Source organism: Camelus ferus, chromosome 1 (genome assembly GCF_009834535.1).
Source record: "Camelus ferus isolate YT-003-E chromosome 1, BCGSAC_Cfer_1.0, whole genome shotgun sequence".
NCBI classification, from domain to species: domain Eukaryota; kingdom Metazoa; phylum Chordata; class Mammalia; order Artiodactyla; family Camelidae; genus Camelus; species Camelus ferus.
In genome coordinates, this window is record NC_045696.1 from 20,585,660 (window position 1) to 20,606,938 (window position 21,279).

The 21,279-nt window shown below is 33.8% G+C and overlaps 1 long non-coding RNA gene across 1 annotated transcript; it reads left to right on the forward strand.

The window, feature by feature from the left end:
• The first annotated feature begins 4,843 nt into the window (after window positions 1-4,843).
• LOC116662758 lies at window positions 4,844-20,814 on the forward strand. The gene is made up of 3 exons (XR_004318781.1): window positions 4,844-4,853; window positions 9,774-9,777; window positions 20,507-20,814. It is a non-coding gene; the product is annotated as an uncharacterized LOC116662758 (long non-coding RNA).
• Window positions 20,815-21,279: the final 465 nt, after the last annotated feature.

The window sequence follows — 21,279 nt, forward strand, 5'->3', positions numbered from 1 at the left end:
AGCAAGACAGTGGATCCTAAGAAATGGTGAGAAAATGGAAAAACACCAGCAAAGTAACAGAGTTGCATGGTAGTACAGTGTTCGGAGAAAACACTAATTACAGTATTGCTGAGGTGTCAAGAGTGAGCAAGGAAAGAATTCAGAAATAAGCTGAGGATATTTGGGAACATGAGCTTTTTTAGAGATCCTTCTATGAAAAGAAGGGATTCACATTTTGATCTTAAAGATTAGTGATTTTTATATTTTTGTTCTTTCTCTTTGAGAATCTCATTAAAGTATTGGTCTCCCTTCCTAGAGAATGCATATATATATAAATACACACACATACATATACTTATGTACATGTGAGTCCATAGATGATGCACTTAAACTCATAACCACCATGGGGGTTCTCAAGCTCCTGATGTAGTTAAAGATGAGAGACTGAAGTGTTTTAAGCAGAAGACTATTTTTGTCTACTGAATGGAGCAAGAATTTAATGGCTACAAAACTGCCCAGAGGGAGAACATTATAAAGATGATAGAAATAATTTAAATGGAAAAAAAAAAGGAGCTACAAATGCAAACTTTGTGGTTTCCTTGAACTCAGCTTATTAACTGCACACAAAACCATTATCTGTGACATCAAAAGTTTTAAAAATTAATATTTAATATACTGAAATTAAAAAATTAAATTTTTTTTATATTTTTTGGTTCAGCTTGAAAAAATTACATTATATATAATTCTAGTAAATGTTAGCAAGCACATTTCAAAGTTCATAGTCTGTATAATTAAATTAACTTAAATATTTTAAAATGTATCCATAAATACACTATATTAGATTTTAAGCACCTATAAACAAAGCCTTCCCATGTATAAATCTAATAAATTAAACATGTCAATATGGTTACTCTTATGCTTTCTGAATATACCAATGATATCAACAATTTAAGTTCTCTTTTATCTTTAAATTTAAATCTGAAGTTTGAATTTGTTGCACAATAATATTTTAAACTTGATTTATAATAGTAAATTATTTAATACCCTACTATGCTTGAATCTCTTATTGATGCTAAATGATTAAAACAAAATAGATGTGGATAATTTCTGAAATAAATATTTTATTTTAAATGTTATTATAATGATAATTATTTATATTTAACTTTAAATTCCTCAAATTATGTTTTTTAACTCTTTCAAAATTAAATTAAGGGTTATTTTCTTACTGGAGCAAAATTGTTATATAGTCCAGAATATTTGATCAGGATACAAAGTTTGGACCTGCAGAAATCCAAAGAGATATTTCTAATAACTAGAAGAGTCAAGTTGAGCCTTCTTTTATAGAACCAATAGAAGCTGCTGGCCCATGCTATACTAAGGTAGATGTCTCACAGCCCCAGTTCTCTGTGCCCAAGTAGAAACATTTCTAATTCTTAAGTCTGCCTTGAGACTACAGCTCCTCATCCAGGTAGTTTACCACTGATTTGAATTAAACTATTCTGAATTGTTGTATTCTTCTATCTAGAAGAATGGGGCATGTTATTAAATTCCATTTTTTATGTTTGGCCATAAAGGCATGTTCTTAGGCCATTTCGATAAGAAGAGTCTGATTCAGGGCCGTAGAGGAAGTGAAAAAATTCTATTTAAAAAAATAAATAAAATCTACAGTCCTAATGGTTCATGTTTCAAAAACAGTGCAGTATCATTTATTGTGATAAGTGAATAAAGAAGGATAAACAAGTTTTGATGATTTTCACTTCGGGTATTTTGACTTTGAGGTACTTTAATACATGACATTAATATTTTCATTATGGATATTTGAGGTACTTTGATACTAGAAGTTTCAACTTTGAGGCATTTATCTGATTGTAAGTATATTTTGTGGTGTTTCGAGTTTGCGACTATGTGTTTGAGACTAGTTTGAAAGGTAAGGTTTGAATATATACGTGTCAAACCACAGGTGATCACCAGTGACTGGTCAAGAAGTACGAGGAGACTGAAGTATGCTAAGAATGTACAATTGGATAATACTAAGGTTTAAAGGGAAATTGTTAACGGGAAGTTGTTAGTAGGAAGTAAGATAAAAGTGTCAGTGAATCCAGTATTATTCTTATACTAATAAAATCAGCAAAACTCTTAACTGGAGAATTCTGAATCCCTATCAAATTGTTCTGGTAAATTATGATTCAATATCATATTCTCATCTGTTGTTAATTGAAAATTGAAGAAGGAGTCTTAAGAGTAATGACACTAGGCATGACACAAAATCATTAAATTTATCATTTTTACATTGTTTAATATCATATATAGAATTTGATTCCAGGAAATAGTTTACATTATCTGCTTTCTAAGCATCATTTCTCTTAGTAAACAATAATATCAATGTAGCTCATTATATTTACTTTTTGCCCTGGCTAACAGAAACCTCAGAGCTAAGGTCTGTTTTCTGTTTCTGCAGTTTTCCTCCAGCAGTTGTTTCCTGCTATAATTTTGCTCTTCGATTATTACATTTTGTCTCTTTGTTATGATTCTTAGTTTATTTGATGTGGGCTTTAGTATGACCCTTCTATGAGTTTTGATAAAGCTTCTATAAACATTCTTGTATAAATCTTCTACTGACATTTACAAAAAAAATCTCTTGGGTAAATATATAAGAGTTTAATTGCCAGGTCATACTTGATCTTAAAAAACAAGAGCCAGTTATTTTACTAGCAAAATGTGTTTATTCGGGCATAGCAGAAAATCGCCAAGGACTATGGCAAACCACAGGCAAGTCTGGAGAACAGGGGACAGGGGATGGCTTTTATAGAGGAGAGGAGGAAATTGGGGGGGCCCTGGTGGTTCTTCACTGGCTGAAGGTGGAGGCAGCTTGTTGCTGCTAGAGCAGAAGGAAATCTTTCTTCCTGCTGGGATCTGTATCCTGTGGAGAGCGATGGGTGTCTGAGCTCCCCTTTCAGGGATTCCTGACTCCATTTTTAAATGAGATTTCTCATAGGGAATGTACATACTTAATTTTTGAAAAAAGAAAAAAAGGAAAAGAAAAAGTGCTTGTGCTAATTTACCCCAGCTCCAAGTAGCTCCTCCACACCCTCACCAAAATTTGATGTTGTCAGTCTTATATAATTTTAGCTATACTAGTCACCATGGAGTTGAATTTATCACATCCCCTGCTGATTGATGATGGTTAATGATGTTGAACACATTTTCATACACTATTGAGGCCTTTGTGTAATTTCCTTCGTGTCTGTTCAAATCTTCTGCCAATATCTAACTGGCTTAAATGTCTTTTTATTGCTGATTTGAAGGATTTCTTTATGTATGCTGACTACAAGCCTTACCTAAAGTTATGAATATATTGTTTTCTTCCGGTAGCTTTATATCTTTAGCCTGTATTAAGACTATTTGACTAATTAAGACTGTAAAGTGAGACTGTAAATCCTTTTGAATGAATTTGTGTATGGTAGAAGATACTGTTTGAAGCTCTTTTCTATATAGTTGGTCTTAACCCCATAGTCTTAATTTTACATGAATTCTACTCACCATCTGTGCATTAAACTAAGGTGCATTAAAATCTTAAGAGTTTACTTGAGTGTACACAGACTGGAATTGGCAGTGCCAAACCGAACTAAGGTGGTTAGGAGCACTCCACCAACAGGAGACAGAGGCAAGGTTTTTATAAATAAGATGCAGAAGCAAAGGATTGAGATTATTTGATTGACTATAGCTTACGCAGTTGTCTTCTTTGGGGAAGCCTAGTTAACTGTCTGTAATTGGCTGTTCTTAAGTTTCATTTTTCTTGGATTCAAGTGCACTGATTGGTTAGGTTTTGGCTACAAAGGCATTAGAGCCACCTCAGTCTAATGGCCTCCTTGTTTAAACACTTTAACAGTCTCTAATATTTACTTTCATCTATTTGTCTATTCTAATGCTGTTACTACTCTGTCCTGATAATTATTGCTTCACAAGTCTTGAATCCAGTAATATGAGTCCTCCAACGTTGTACTTTTTCTCAAAATTGTTTTACCTAGTCTTCTTAGTTTTCCTCATAAATTTTAGAATCAACCTTTTAATCTACAAGAAAATAGCTTGTTGGAATTTTGGACTGAAGTACCATTACGACTGTAGATCAAGTTGAGGACAAGAAACATTAAACATGTATTGTCTTCAACTAATAAGGATGGTATTTTGCTTTATTATTCATTCTTTATTATATTTAACATTTTTATCTCCAATGTTTTATCATTTTTAGTGGAAGGTTTGTATATATCATTTGTTAAATTCATCCTTATTATTATTAATGTACTTTGATTTTTTTGTAAGTTATATTTTTATTTAATGTTTTCCAGTTTTGGGCTGCAACTATTTAGGGATAAAATAGAATTCTGTACGTTGACCTTGTATCCTACAGTTTTTTAACCTAACCTGCAAATTCCACTCACTTGAAATTTCTTGAAACATTTTCTATGGCCCAAAATATTATCTATCTTGTTAACTATTTTCTGTAGATGTTGGGTAAAGTGTTTAGTAAATGTTGATTACTGCATAGTTTTTGTTCAAACCTTTTATAAGTTTTCTTATGTTCATCACTGGGACAGTGGTGATAAATCTCTGCGATTGCAGGTTTGTTTTTTTCTTTCTTTAATACCATATGATTTAGTTTCATATATTTTGAAGATCTCTCTAGATGAATTCATGTAAGGATTCTTATAACTTTCTTTAGATTTTTTTCATTCTACCATTATAAAATTTCACTTTTTAAATGTTAATCAGTACTCTTTACCTTGACATCCATATGGTTCTGTAATAATACAGTACACTCAAACTTTTCTATTTTTAATGATTTATACAATGGTATTATTTTTCCCAGTTTTTTAGTTTCAACCCTCCTGTGTCTTCACACTCAAAGTGTACCTCCTATAATAGCATATAGACAGCTTAACATTTTAACTTTAAAGTAATCGTTGAGTGACTTGAGTTTACAGCCTCCTCTTGCTCTTTGTTTTCTATGTGCCTCTTTTCCTTCCTTGCCTCTCCTGTCTTTGATTTTTTAAAAACTCTTTTGTGATTTTTGAATAGGTAAGTAGATAGATATACAGACAGACATATAGACATAACAGTTTATTTACTTCAAGGCTTTTTACCTATATCTTTTTGGATCACTTTTAATGGTTGCTCTAATGATTACAAGATGTGTTCTTAAAAAATCTCAATCTATAGAAAGAGAGCAATGTATTTCCTCACATGGCCCATTCAATAAGCGATGAAAAAAAGGAAAGAAAATTTATTAAAAAAAAACGTAGAGAGAGAAATAAAACTCTCATTTGCAAATGACGTAATTCTATACATGGAAAATCATTTAGAAATTTAAATAAAAATGACTAAATCTAGTGATAAACATTTTCTGCTTTTCTGCATGGCTTGTTTGTATACCAAACAAGGTGATTCATAAATGGTATATCTTTGTCTTCCTTTAAAAAGTTTTGAGTTTTGTTCTGCCAGACAGTTAAACTATTGCTGGATAACTTTTATCTAAAAGGCTTGATTTTATTTTTAGAGCCGGTATATTTCTTTTCTAACTTCAGTCATAGTGTGTAGCATTTTACTTATTGTCCTTTCTCTCAAGCAAGAGCTTTTTCTAGATGTTCAAAAGAATTTCTTAGATGCTTTGTGAGGTGTCTCCCTTCTTGATGGTCTAGAATTCCAGCCTTTTTTGGAAATGGCTGACCATTCATCTCTTAATCTCACAGCAGCTCCTTTGTAAAGTGTTGTGAAGTCTTGCACTGAATGTTCTCAAGAGCCAGCAGGGAAATCCATACAGAATGGCACCCCCCAACCCCACTGAGCTCCATCCTTTCCAGCACCCTGACATACAATTCTAGACAATGATGCAGCCCCAAAACATAATGTTTTCCCTTCACAACTCAGTGAGACCACTGTATTCCGGTTGGTTTGACCTTATCCTGACAGAGCACCAGGTGAGCATGAATCTCACCTCATCCTCTTCTGTTCTCTCAATAAGCACAGGTTGAAGATGGATGACAGCAAATAACAACAGTTATGCTGTGAGAAAAGTCACATAATTATATATCAATTCATGAATGAATAGCTAAATAATTAAAATTTTTTGAACTGTTTTCAGATATCCATGTCCAGTGTGAAAGCTGGACATACAAGATCCACCTGTAACACTGCTACTTGGTGACGGACACCAGAATTAAAGGCACAACACCTTCAGGATAAGAAAGGTCAGTCTCTTAGGAGGGCTGTATCTAGGGCTATCTCTTCAGGATGTTCAAGCAGTTTGGAGCAATTCTGTAGCTACTGACTAACAGAAATTTGATTTTAAAGGAAATTGTATGCTCTTGAAGAAGGTTTCAAAATTTTATTGGGGCCTTGGTGGCAGTCGATTTCTGGGAATACTTCCAGTTCCAGGGGAACTGGAATATTCATTAGTAGACCCTAAACTGCATGGAGTAGTGCATAAAAGTTAGCCCTGGACACCTACCAGCCAAATATTATAGTTGGTTTTGAACAGCAAAAGTGATTCTAGGATGCATCTGCCAATGGAGACAAAATTCCGATTATATTGCCAAATTTTAGACAAAGGAAAGATAATTTCTTGATATTTGACATAGTAACATTATATTGAAGATATAAGAAAAGAACATAGTATCTGAATTAGGGCATGTATTAGCTGAATCTTTTCAAAAGATTTTTATGGTTAAAGTTCCAGATTGAAAAATACATATCACGTGTCATTATTTCACACATTTAGATTTATATTTTTAAATAGTTTCTTAATCTAAATAATGGATGCAATATTTAAATATGCTTCTCAAGTTTAGATACTAAGTACTTAATTTAGCACAAAAATAGCCCCTCTGATTTCTTATTTCATAGCTTAGACAAATTTTATCAATGATGCTATCTTTTTAGGGTTGAAATTCTTTTGCATATAAGTCATTTTTCAGTCCTAAAAATATTTTTCCATATAAATGGTTGTCTGAAATATCTTTCAATATATAGATTGATATGATTATTACCCTATGATGACAAAGTCTGTGTAAGTGAGAATACTTGGCATAAGAAAATGGTTAATTTTTTCAAATGTGTAACTAAAGACCACATCTTATTTGTAAATACACATTTGCCATGAGTTTTTTGTTTTGTTTTGTTTTCCTTTGGGAAGTTTTTAATGTTCATTTCAAAAGACAAAACTTGAAACCAATTTAAAATGAAATTTTCCCTATTTTGACTGCTTAAAAATGCTTTTTCAATTAAAGAAATATATGTATCATTCTTTTTCTTATCAAACAACTGACTAAATATGGAAACATCCAAAAATCTAATCTATATGCTATAAAATGTATAATCTAAATGCTATAAAATGTTCTAAGTGAAAAGGTGGATTTATAGACAATGTAGAACAAGTTAATTCTCCCAAATATTATGAATATCACATGTAGAGCAGCGCATGGTGCAAACAACTAAAAAGTAGGAAAATTAAGATAAGGATGTGTCAACATCGTACAAAATGAAAGAGAAATTACTGCTCTTATATTTTCAGGTTTAGTTTTACAGAACACTGTCAGATTTACAAGAGATAGGGATGTCCTTACTGCTTTCTAGCATGCTTTATACGTTCCTCAATAAACCATAGGGAAATAGAATCAAGTTCAAATAAAAATCAGTGTATTTTATTCTTAAGATAGCATATTTCTTTTTAATTAAAACAGTGACTAGAAAAAATACTTTAATAAAATGGCATAAAATGCTGCAGTATAAACTCTATCTTGTTATGCTCTTATTATTCAGCCTTTTTTCCATTCAGTGTAAAAAAAAAAGTGGAGTGGTGTTTCGACCTGTACTCATAACCTGACAAAGGAGTTATAAGGACATGGTCTTTACCTTCTGATGTAAAGCCTATGATGATTCATTACCCCCCAAATTAATTTTTTCCACAGTCATTTATCGTCATCAAGTTTCTATCATGTGGCAGGTTAGTCCTGTCATGGCAGTTGCTGCACCCTCTGTAGACTGACTTCTCAACGACAAGAAATGTATTTTCTCAAGGTCACATTATCCCCCAGAAATCTAAAACAGTTCCACTCTACCCAGTGGATATTTCTACACAAAGGCATAATTTGGTTTGTTTCAAAATATATTTATAAAAACAGATGGGGAGAAAATAAAGCCTTTATACTCTTTTATACTTAAAAGTGGTTTTCGCTTAGTGGAGAATTCTGAGTCCCATGTACAGTGGAACCATAACATGGCCCAGAATGAAAAGTTCATGTCCGTGGGACATGGTTATGGTAGAAAACATCCAGGCTTTGCGTGTCCTGGCTGTCTTTTCTACTTTGGTGATACTGCCTACTGAGTGTTAGCCCCAAAGTACAGACCTCATAGTGATCTCTTTGGCTAAGGATTCCCTGTGACACATACCTTCTCCACCTACATTAAAAAGCAAACCAGTTTCTGTTTCACAAGCTACCTTGTACCGGAAGCTCGGTCAAAGAAAAAGCAACGGCTGTGAATGCAAACTGTGAAATAAATACAGAATGTAAGAGTGTCACTTAAGCTGGAGGGAAGGGAGCTAATGATGATGTAACTACTTGTAACTACTGAATATGACTCAGCTAATAATCCGGAGGAAAAATATTAACTGGGAAATATCATTACTTTAAAATGATAAAGAGCCACTGTTTTTAAAAGTGACATTTTTAAAAAGCGTGAGAGTCTCCATTTTATTTGTGTTTGTTTAAAGTGGTCTAGTCAGCTCAATTGATTAGAACACATATTACAAGCAAAGACCATTTTATAGTTTGTTGCTTTGGTTGGACTAGTTTGGCTGAAGCTGAAATGCTAGTTAATCATTTACTGAAGGGAGACACTCCCATCACAAAAGAAGGCAACCAGAAATAATAAGTCATTAATTCCTATTCTGTGATTTACAGTTTACAGAGCACTGCTTTTATGGACTGAATTGTCCTCCCTCCACAAATTCGTATGTTGAAGCCTTAACCCCGAACATGACTGTATTTGAAGGCAGGACCTATAAGAGGGTAACAAAGGCTAAGTGAGATCATAGGATGGAGCCTTAAGCCAATAGGATTGGTGCTCTTATAAGAAGAGGAAGAAAACCAGACCTCGCAAATGTGCACAGAAGAAAGGCCACTTGAATACATAGTGAGAAGTGGCTACTTGCAAGCCAGAGAGGCCTCATCTGACACCAAGTCTGACATTACCTTGATCTTGGACTTGCAGCCTCCAGAACTGTGAGAGAACACATTTCTATTGTTTAAGCCATCCACTCTGTGAGACTTTGTTGCAGCTCAATTTGATGAATGTAATAGTCATATTTGTTTTTATGTGACATATAATAAAGCAAAATGGTTAGCTGTGGTTGTTATCCAAATACTGGAGGTAAATAAATTGGGGATCAAAAAGTTTAGGTGATTTGCCTCAATCACTTAGGTAGTAAGTAATAGATTTATGATTCAAGATTCATTCCTTTCTATATAGAAAGCTTTTTATTTTATCAGCTGGCCCAGTAAAACCTTCATGAGTGGAAAAAAAACACGTCAAGGGGGCTTAAAAATAGCATTTTCATATGCAAAAGAGAAGAAATATTTTGAAAGTAACTTTTCCTTGAAATTAGGTGAAAATAAAAATATCAAAATGCTAAGTTGTAAAATAGTTAACCAATATATTAAAATTTTAATAGGGGTAATGAAAATGTGTGAAGTTATCATCTAAAGGATTTGAACCTTCTTTACGTCAACGTGTTTAAGTACTGTAAATGAAAATCATTGCTACATATCTTTTGGAAGCAATTTGCTAATCATGACTCACCCATTTTGACCTGCGAAAGTCTAACATATAAAACACATTTTTTTTAACATCTTACACTTTCTGAAAGATATTTCCAGTATTGATTCATAAATCCAAAAGATGTCTGTATCAGTTCCAGTGTCATCTGAGTTCTCTTTTTAGGGTACTTCTTCATTTCACGTTTCTCCACACTTGGTTACTTACTGGGGGAATACTCTGCTTTTAAAATTCATGTTGGCAACACTTATATCTAATTAACCTCCATATGCCACAGATACTCCTAACAAATTATATGGGTATGTATCCTTATAGGGAATACAATTTCTCATAACTACACCCCCACGAGCCCTATTTTTGAAGAAATCACTCAGTATAAGTAGAAGAGTAGTTAGGATGGAAAATGTTTTAAAGAGCACACTTCTGTTGCCATAGTAACTATAACCTCACCAGGCTCAATCCAGAGTTTACTTGGAAGCAATATAATTCTGACATTGATTTTTCCCAGTCTAATTTCCTTTTAAAAATAAAGAAAAGCAGTACAGAATAAGTTAATGAGAAAATATAGCTCCTCTTTTTATTAGCTTCTTCTGGCTTTAGTCCCCAAATAAGAAGTTATCTTACAAAGCACACCAACAAAACAAGGAATAGCCACTCCTAATGCTAATAGCCAGTCTCTCTCTCTCTAATGGTACACATCCCTTAGTGCTTATATTTTTAAAATGTCAATTTAAGATAAGAACTTAATTTCAATAGTGACAAGGGCAAAATATTTATCATGATATAGGAAAATTACTCATGTCCTGTGCACAATCTCATATGCCCCCAAATGAGATATAAACCAACACTGAAAGCAGCTAAATCCATTTCAAAAACACTATTTTCATTGTTATGTTTCAAATCATCTGATGCTTACTAAATCCCAGCTTGATTTGGAAGTATGTATTTGACAATTTTCAACAAACCAATAATACAGAATAATGAATTTAAATATAACATAATATATAATACAATGTACTAGGAAATTTCTGGGACTAAAAACCTCATTTGTGAAGGAGATGAGAAAATCAGAAGTAAGATAACAGCAGATACAAGTATTTTTTGCAATTTTGAAAAATGTTTAGTATTAAGGTGTATTTGTAATACAATATATAATAATTCTAAAACGTATTTTCAGTACCTTTGAATAGGGCAAAAAATAAAAAAATGGCTTAGAAAATGTCGCAGTTTCATATAATCTTTTATTAGGATTTTAAATATAGTTTCTCTGGCCTGAATAACAATTATCCAATCTCATATATATTTTGATCAGAACTGTGAAAAATGCAACCATTTTCACACTCAGAAGGCTTAGGTAATAGCATGCAAGTTCATGCAGTTAATCTGTGATAAATACTTTGGCATATGTTAGAAATTCTAAAAGAATAATTTATATCAGGCACAACATCTGTTTAAAAAAGAAGACTTGCTAATCAAATTTCATTTACTCTTTCTGTGCTCATTTTTCAGACTGGCAACAGGACGCACACCAGGCTACTGCATGGGAGCGCCATATGCATTACAAACATCACGTCTTGGCCAGAATCCAAACACACAACTTTGATTTTTATTTCCACAAAACTTTCTGGCACAAAACTGTTAATGGCAGGTGGATTTAACTTATGCGGGCGTTTGAAGGGAAAGGTCTTTCTTTAGTACTGTGACAGTGTTAGGTGTGAATGCAGGTTGGACTTTTCTTAGTAAGGCTCTACCCCATTATACATTTATAGCACCACTACATATTTCTGCATAAAACATATCAAAATTTGAAATAATTTCTATCCTCCCTACAAGTTGCAAGCACCCTCAGGACAGTAACTTTTTAAGTATTTAAGGCCTGTCACAGACCTTATCAGAGAATAGGCATTCAGTAATTATACGTGGCTGGAATGCATATGACTAAACCATGGGACAGAGCACCCCCCGAAGGGGGCCATTTCCATTCATCTCTGTATCCCATGGATTTACTCTGCAGGCACAGATTAAGCCCTTAATGCATTTGTGCTTGCTGACTGACGAACGAGTTCTAGGTGTCATCCTGACACCAATTTTCAAGGCAGAAAAAACAAATTCCACAGCATCAAACATTTGCTTTTAACTGCTATTTCCTGTAGGTCTTTAAAAACAAACATCAAGAAAATTAAACTATCCCTTAGGGGAAAATGGCGTGAAGGAAAGACAAGTAGAAATGATATCTCTCAGACTCTGCATATCTCGAAATACTTCCTTGATTTCAGGAGAAATAGAAATACTTGCATATTTTGAAAGAAAAGATATCCAATGAGCTGACTCACTTGTCTTTTTAGTTAAAAATGGAAACTGGAATGCACTATAAATAAAGAACTCATTGGGCATAGATTATTAAAGTGCTTCAGAATTGCCTAAGGCCATGTAGAAGAAGGTATAAATTCTTTTGCTCTATAGCAGCACTTAATTACTATAGGCTTTTGTCTTTCTTCCCCTCTGAAGCCTGTTGATATGTAAATGGACTGCCTTTTTTTCCCTAAAGACCTTTAATATCATCAGATTCTAGAAATCATGAAAAGTAGTTTTTTTCTTTTTATGAGTTATACTTTGAAGTATTCACTTAAATAGCATTTAAAAAATTAACCGGGGAAACTGTCTGTCATCAAGAGCAAAGAACGTCTGAGAAGCTGTCGCGGGAACAGCCTAAGGAAACAGGGCAAATAAATATAATAAGGTAACCTGGATGGGATTCTGGGACAGAAAAAGAACAGCAGGTAAAGAGCAAGAAAATCTAAATGAACCATAGGCCTTAGTTTATAATAATGTGTCACATCAGTTTCATTAATTATAACAAATATGCCATATTAATATAAAATCCTAATAATTGGGGAAACTGGATGTGGAGTAAATGGAAACTCTCTGCACCATCTTCTCAATCTTTCTATAAATGTAAAGCTCTTTTAAGAAATGAAGTCTATTAAAAATTAATAAAAACATGTACATTGGTCACACATTTTCCCTTTCTCCATGAGTCCCAATTTAACTTCAACAGGCATTGACTGTGTCCCTAACTCATTCCACTGGCAGTTTCCAATATTTAGTGTATTTATTTTCTGATTGTATAAGTGTAATGTATAAGTGTTCACCTTTTCTCTGAATCTGTCAGGAGATTTCTTCCCAGATACGACCCTTATTCTGTAAAAAATACAACAGCATGCAATGATTACAAGTCATCAACCCCCTCCATAAATGGATACTTCTGTAAATAATAATAAAATTGGATAAAGAGGGCTTACAAATGACTAAGGAAAATGAATTACAAAAAAATCCACAGTAATAAAAAGCAACATCCCTAGTTACCAAGCACACACACACACACTCTCACACACACACACACACACACACATACAATAAATCAATGCTTAAAATAGTTTAAGAGAAAAGACTTCATCTTAATTCAACTCGTATAATAAAAGATGGTTTCTCAACAAGTTGAACAGAGTTTCAAAGGCAAATATGATAACCTGTGATCCTAGGGTAATAGTTCACAAGTGTGGGTCAGAAAACAAGTTATAAGCTCCACATATGAGAATCACCTTTCAGGAGAATTAATTTAAAAAGTAAGAGTCTCACTTGAAGGAGTTGTTTTGCAATTAAGGAGGAACCAGTTAGTGTGATTGCGTGTCTGATTGAGTGACAGCTTGTTTATTCTTCCAAATGAGTAAACAAAACCACCAAAATGACAAGGGAGTTCAAGGTGAAAGCATGAAAAACCTGTAATCCTCACCTGTGACATTTATTCTGGGTAAGGTAATAAGTGTGAATATTGGCAGCTGAGGGATAAGGGGCCATTAAAACTTGGTAAGATCTGTATACTAACAATTGCAATGGGCTTAAATGATTGTAGTTGAATGGATGTTAGAGAGAGTGGCCTATACAGAAAGGTGGTAATTGGAAAAGGATTACTGAAAATTTTGCACTTGGATTTTAAAATGATTGTCCAGATTTTGATTGCTCACTGCCATCAATCAGTGTGGTCAATAGAGTAGGAAGAACAGACCTGGGGGATAATGTCCTTAGTTAATGATGAGTTTAAGTTATTTGTGTAACAGAGTTTTCCCGTAGTTACCTAAATATCAAAATACACAGTTCATTAGTTAAGTTTTGGATGGAGGCATATTAGTATTGGTTATTAATTTATTCTTGGCAGGGTTATTAGAGGTAAGGCTGAAAATTCCCAGGGACACTATCTTCTCTGTAAACTAAGAATAGAATACCTATGAATGTCAACATCTAATAAGCACGTGGAGAGCAGAGATCAACAACATGAAGGGTGGCCTGAGGACTGGGGGAAGAACTTGGACTAAGCAATATTATTAAAGACCAGAGAGTGGTGAATAGTGGACAAACGGATAGATATAAAAGCATCTCAGGCCAAAAGAAGACAAAACCAAGGAACGCTAAGACATGGCCATGGTTTGTACCCATCTGGAGGAAACTGGTGAACGAATTATTACCAGTTCCAGTAGCATGCCTCAGAACCAGCTACAATTCCTCCAAGTTCTGCTCTAAGCATCGTTGTGTAGAGATGAAAAACAGAGTGTGAAAACATAAAGATAAACTGACATTTGGACTACACACAGCTGAAATGAAGCCTAGAGGCAGGAGATCCTAGAGATTCCTGAGTCAGAGAAGCCCCAACAAGAAAGTGATGCTCGTGTTGAATCTTAAAGGAGAACATATATTTACCTGGCAAAGAGGACTGGGACACGGTACTCCAGATGGAAGTAACATGTGTAAATTGTAAATTTTTGTCAGTAAAGCAGAAGGTGTTCTGCATAACACTTGTGTAGTAGATATTTTATGCACTTGTCAAAACACATAGTACTATATATTATAAACAGTGAACTTTAATACAGGCTTAACTTGGAGATATTCTGAGATATGCAGGTTTGGTTCCAGACCACCACAACAAAGCAAATATCACAATAAAGGGAGTCAAACAATCTTTTTTTTTTTTGGTTTCCCTGTGTATATAAAAGTTATGTTTATACTATACTGTATTCCGTTAAGGGTGCAGTAGCCTTATGTCTAAAGGAACAATGTCATACTTTAAAAATAACTTACTGCTAAAAAATGCCAACCTCCTTCTGAGCCTTCAGCTAGTTGTAGTAGTAACATGAAGGATCATTGATCACAGATCACCATCACAAATATATTAAGAATGTAAAAAGTTTATAATATTATGAGAAGTACCAAAATGTGATACAGAGACATGAAGCGAGCAAATGATGTTGGGAAAATGGTGCTGACAGACTTGCTCAGCTCAGGGTTGCCACAAATCTTCAATTTGTAAAAAAATGCAGTAACTGTGAGAGTAAAGTGCAGTAAAACAAGGTTTGCCCATATGTACAAACAACAACAAAAATAATAATAACAGTAACAAACAGGATGTTAGAGAATCTTGGGATGAAATGCAGATTGTAATAAATTAATCTGTGCCATAAATGTATGCTGTAACCTACAAAAAGGAAAAAAAAAAAGCTGACCTCCGTTAACTCTGCATAACAGTACTTTGACTGGAGAATGTAAGACAATTCTAACTGTATATAAAAACCCTGTACTATATAGTTTGTAAATTTATTTCTCACAAGGATATGTATTAAAAATTATGAGAGAACTTTACATCAGTACTAGAGTTGAAAAAATAGGTAAGTAGATGTTAGGTAACTGAAGCTAGATTTTCACCGTCAGAGAAAGAAGTTACAAATAAGCAGAGTGAGGCTAGACTAAACCTTGTGATCTTGGACTAGAGTTGGAAACATTGGTTTGAATTCATATTTAATAGGTAGGTAGAGAGATGAATGGATGGACAGACAGACAAAACAGATAGATGGAAAAAAATATTTATAGGTATGTGGATATACCTGGGATAGCCTATGAACACATATTTCCTAGTTCTGTTTGCTGAGTGGGCCTAACAGCAGTAACATCCCAATAGATCTTCATTTCTAAGTGCTATTCTCCAACAAAAGGAACTATGCCTTCTTGGGGAAGTTACTGATTAGAGTGTTGGGCAGGGAATATGCAAGTTGAGTGTGGAATTTCTTGTCTCAGAAAACAGGAAGCATTCCAAAACCAAAAGGAAGGACACATGTCAAAAGGACCCCGGAGCTAAGCCAAAAGAGCTCTGGATGGGTAAATTTAGAATAATTTGAACAACAAAACAAATGATGTAGGATTGGATTGTAACTCATATAAAATAAGTAAACAAGAACATACTGATATAAATGATTGAAAAACAAAAAAGGGAAGAGATAAATAAATCTTCCCTACAAAATTCCACATAATACATAGATACTGCCTCCTTCAGGATGTAGATTTTAATCATCTTACCCATTCCTGAGTGTGGAATATTCTTAGTGAGTATGGAAGAAATAGAAACGTTAGAATGGAGAGATCTGGCAGACAATACCTCAATCAAGTGATCAAGTTTAGCATCACCAGTGGTGAGTCATGTTGATATCATGTTCCCGGTCTTATCACTGACGCATCCCATCATGCGATGGGATGAGAAGGACATTTCGCCTCTGTGGTATTCTTCCTATAATTCAGGCACCCCAGACTAAGCATGAGGAAGATAAAATCAGACTCACCCTGACTAGGAACACATCATAATCTCTGACTGGTTCCCTTCAAAACTGTCAGGGTCATGAAAGGCAAGGAAATGTTGATAACTGTCACAATCCAAGACTAGGATGACTTAGATGACTAAATGTAATGCGTTATTCTTAATTGGATTCTTGGAACATAAAAAAGTAGTGGAAAAAAAAAAACCTGATAATGTTGAAATAAAACCTGAAGTTTCGTAAGAAGTAAGGTGCATTGTTAATCTCCTACTTTGACCATAGCTATGTTGGTGTTACTGTTAGGAGAAATGAGGTCAAGGATATATGGCATACTCTCTGTTCCATCCTGGCAACCCATCAATAAATACGAAAGCACTGCAAAATAAAAATGCCATTTAAACCACAGGAGAGCAATCCTGTATTTCTTCAAAACTCATTTTCCATGCATTCCATATTCTGCATAGTATGAAATGATACAGGTATACATAAGGGAACACAAGATTTTTAAAAAAGAGATTATCTTTTAAATAAACTGAAATACATTTGCTTTCAGATAATGTATCAGATTTGGTTATAGGTTCCGTGTGGTACTGTTGTTGTCACAGGTACTACAATTATACTTCTTCTCTCCTGTAAGTACACGCTTAACTACACATGGAGGAACTTTTCTATTGTTCTACATGTTCAGGTGCTAATGTTTGACGTGTCTTCATTTCAGACCCAACCAGGAATTCTGTGGCATCTAATAAATTTTTTGGAACCCTATCACATTTCTAAGTCACCCGCCGTGCTTTGGAACCTCTTGTCTATTTCTTATCCATAGGATTCTTGACATCTTTTTTGGAAGAGTGGAAAAATTCTCCTTAATTTTTCAGCTAAAACATCACCATTCCAAAGAATGCCCTTTGCGTGTATTTACTGACCTCAGATAAATGAGACACTAGTGTTGGGACTTAACCACAAAGCCCATTGAGTCTTTAGCTGCTTAGAAAGGTAGTAAAAATCATGTACAATGCTGGAGTGAAATAAAAGGTGGTCCAAGAAGAAAAATGAGTGTCTGCAGATGCAGAGCACACAGAAGTGCCGATTAACAGTCTCCCCAGGAGATTTTCTCACGGAGACAGAGGATACACTGACAGTGCTGCCAGCCTCGTTTTCTAACCCGTTCAATCGCATTTCACGTTCCATAGACAGCACATAAAAGTCTGGTCAGCAACGAGCAGGAAAGCGCAACTTTTCCGAAAATTTTGGATTTGTATGCATTCTATTTTAGCGACTTACTTTATTTTACCTTAATACTCATAATCAAACAAATCAACAGTCACATCTTCTCTGAAGTCCAAGGAGTTGCAGATGGAATTTATATGATGATTTAAAACTTCATTTTGTTTAGTTTTATCAAGCGTGGTTGCCCTATCTTTCTAGAAAGAAATCACCATCACCATTTACCCTTCCTGTTGATCAAGTGTTTCTAGATGAATGATTGCTGTGCTTCCCATCACAGCTGCCTGCTTGAAAACAGCTCTCATCAATAAGCATGAGTCACAGGGGCCGACTGGCTACGTACCCACAGCGAAGCTCAAGGTTCTGTAGATTCCTAATGAAGAGTGGATTTTCCTAAAGTCCCTTTCTTAACAATTATTATCCACAAACATGTATTTTCTCTTAATCAGAATAAGATACTTATAAAAGAAACATATGAATAAAAACATAAACCTTTATTTTCTTATATCCTTCTTTGAAGTATAAAGACATGTGATTTTAAGGCAGATTTTAATAATTTAGAATGATATTTCCTGATGAAATAATCAGGAAAAAATCAATCTGGTAGATTGCTGCTTATTATGATTATAGTTCTGAGATCTAGCAAAGCAATAAATAATTAGTATTTAAAATAATTATGTTAATGTAGGTGGGAAAAGACTCAGCAATTAAAGACTCTTCCTATGGATTTCTAAATAGCCAGGCAAGATATTTCTGCAATTTATGTCAGGATGAACCTTTGCATCAGATATTTTAGTTAATTGCAGTAGAATTTTTATATTTCCTAAAATGTTATTCAGTATTTTTCATTAATAACTTAATATATTAAAGTGTTGGTTTTACATTTTGAAAACTTCAGATAGAACTTTAGAGTAAGAATGTCTGAACCAACCATTTTATTACGAAAGTAATCCAATGACCCAACAACTCCTTTCATAACTTTATACCCTAGAAACTCTTACATATGTCCACTGGGAGACTAATACATTTAAAGGAAATGAATATGGCTTCATGAATCTTATAGATATATTCTGCCTTGAAAAAAAAAAAAAACTCTAGAATTTGAAGCCCTAGAGTATGAAGTCATTATTTTTTCAGATATTGTTTTTTTAAATTTTATTTTATTGAAGTATAATGAGTTTACAATGTTGTGTCAATTTCTGCTGTACAGCATAATAGTTCAGTCATACATATACATATACATACATATATTCGTTTTCATATTCTTTTTCATTATAGGTTATTACAAGATATTGAATATAGTCCCCTGTGCTATACAGTATAAACTTGTTGTTTATCTATTTTATATATACTAGTTAGTATCTGCAAATCCAAAGTCATTTTTATAATGACTAAATAAAAGCAAAACTAGATAACATATTGTTTAAAAGATACTCACATAGATACTAACAGTATTAAGAAGAAAATCAAGAAACTGATAAACAAATAGTTCACACTAGCATTTTTTTGTGTGGGATGACTCACAAGGATGGCAACATCGTGGAACATGGAAGAAGAACAGAAATCACTTCAATGACACTAATACCAGTATTTGGGGGGGGCTCTATTGTTCAATTCTACTTTATGCTTCATGGCTTCAATACATGTTATACATATTATCTTGCATATTTCAAATATTTCGTCAAAAAACAAATTTGTGAAAAGCCCTTGTTCACTGAATTTTCCATTCTAAGTACTGGGCTATGAAACCAAAGGGCACTTGACCTCCAAAATGAATACATGTGCTGCTTATCATCTCAGAGTTTTTAAAAAGATTTCCATCATCTTTTCTCCTTAACAGAGGGGAAATACAAGAGAGTAGTTGTTCCCTCATGGGAAAAAGCTTCTTATTGCTAACATCATTATTCTTTTTTGTTGCTGCTAACAATATCATCCACTAATGCTAAAGGAGTTCTAACTCCTTCAAACATCCCTTTGGGAAAGAAAAAATGATCACGCAAATGCCAATGACTTAGATCTATTCAATACCTAGAATGGCTACCTTTTTCAGTGCCCTTTGGGACACCCTCAGTCATTTAATTTTTAGAGAATTGCTATTTATTTATTTTCTATTCCCTGTCATGGGTTTCTTGTTTTCCCTTCCCCAGTTTTTCTACTAAATCAAATCAGAGTCCATTTGGGTCCTACTTGAGCAAGAAAAATGAATACTTACAAAGGAAAATACAATTTCTAAATGATCTCTAATTAATTGAAATTAAAAAAAAAAAAAGGACTGCAATTTGGAAGACCAGGCAGTCAATATTGGTAATGTTTATTAATCAAGAAAGAAGACAGACAACTTTAAAATTGACTTTGCCGTTTTATATTGTCATTTTTGCTTATTCTACGTTTCCAGTGAGGTATAGGTATTCATATTTGAGCAACTTCTTTATCATGTCAATGATCACAGTATAGCTGAAATTAACTATACTTATCTCTGTAACAGCTAAGCGTTGCAAAGCCTGAATTAATTTCACACTTGAGATATCAGATATGGGTAAAGTGAACTGACAATACCTATTTCTCTTGCAGGATTTTTGAAGATTTACTTCTCTCTTTTGGTTTCAAACATATAAAAGACCACTCCAGTTACTTAGCAGCTATGATTACACAGAAGACACTCTTTATCTAAACTTGTATTTCAAAATATTAAATAAGAATCTAAAGGGACCAGAAAAGATTGTAAGTCTCAAAATATGTGAAATGAATTTTTATAAAAATGTTTATTCTGGGTTATTATAAAGACTGCATAAATCCACAAATGTCCATAAATATCCTAGAACTCCAAATCTGCATAGTTCCCTATTATTTCTAAGTAATAAATAACAGTCCACTTCATTACCATGAATATCTTCATTACAAAATTTCATGCAGGAATACAGAGAATATTTCCCTTTTTGGGGGGGTTTATTTTTTCTGTGACCAATTCACTGTAATTCCTGTGCCATTCAGTTCAAGTGGAGTTTTCCAAAACATTGAGAACCTTGTCTTTTTGAAGTGCAATGTTTTTTGTCGTGATTAGAAGAAAGTATACAAAACTGAAACTTGGAGCAAAGGATGATTTTGAATGTCGGGGGCTTTTAATGAATACACTGAGAATATTGCCATTGTTTGAAAAACAAATAACACTAAGGATATTTAAAGAGGGTTTATTTTTCTTGAATACTATAAAATCAAGGAAGAAGAAGTTGCTGGAATTGATTTAGTTATCTAAAATGTTACCAAAGACTCCAGCTGTTAATCTATTTCCCTTATATTATCCTGAGGCACATTGACTTCCTGTTCACATGCTGCCTTGAGGAATCAAGATGGCTGCCGCAATTCTACATATTATGTTCCACAAATCAAGCAGGAGTGTGGAAGGGTGACATCAGCTACTTCCCTCCCATTTTATCAAGAAATTTAAAACTTTCTCACAAATTCCCAATAGACTTATGATTGTATCTTATTAACCAGAGCTCTCACAGAGCTGGTGCTACTGAAATGGTTGTTTCCAAATGAATACATAATCACACCCAATGTAATTTGTGACCTATTTTCAGATAAAGGCTTTTTTGTGAGATGGAGTTTG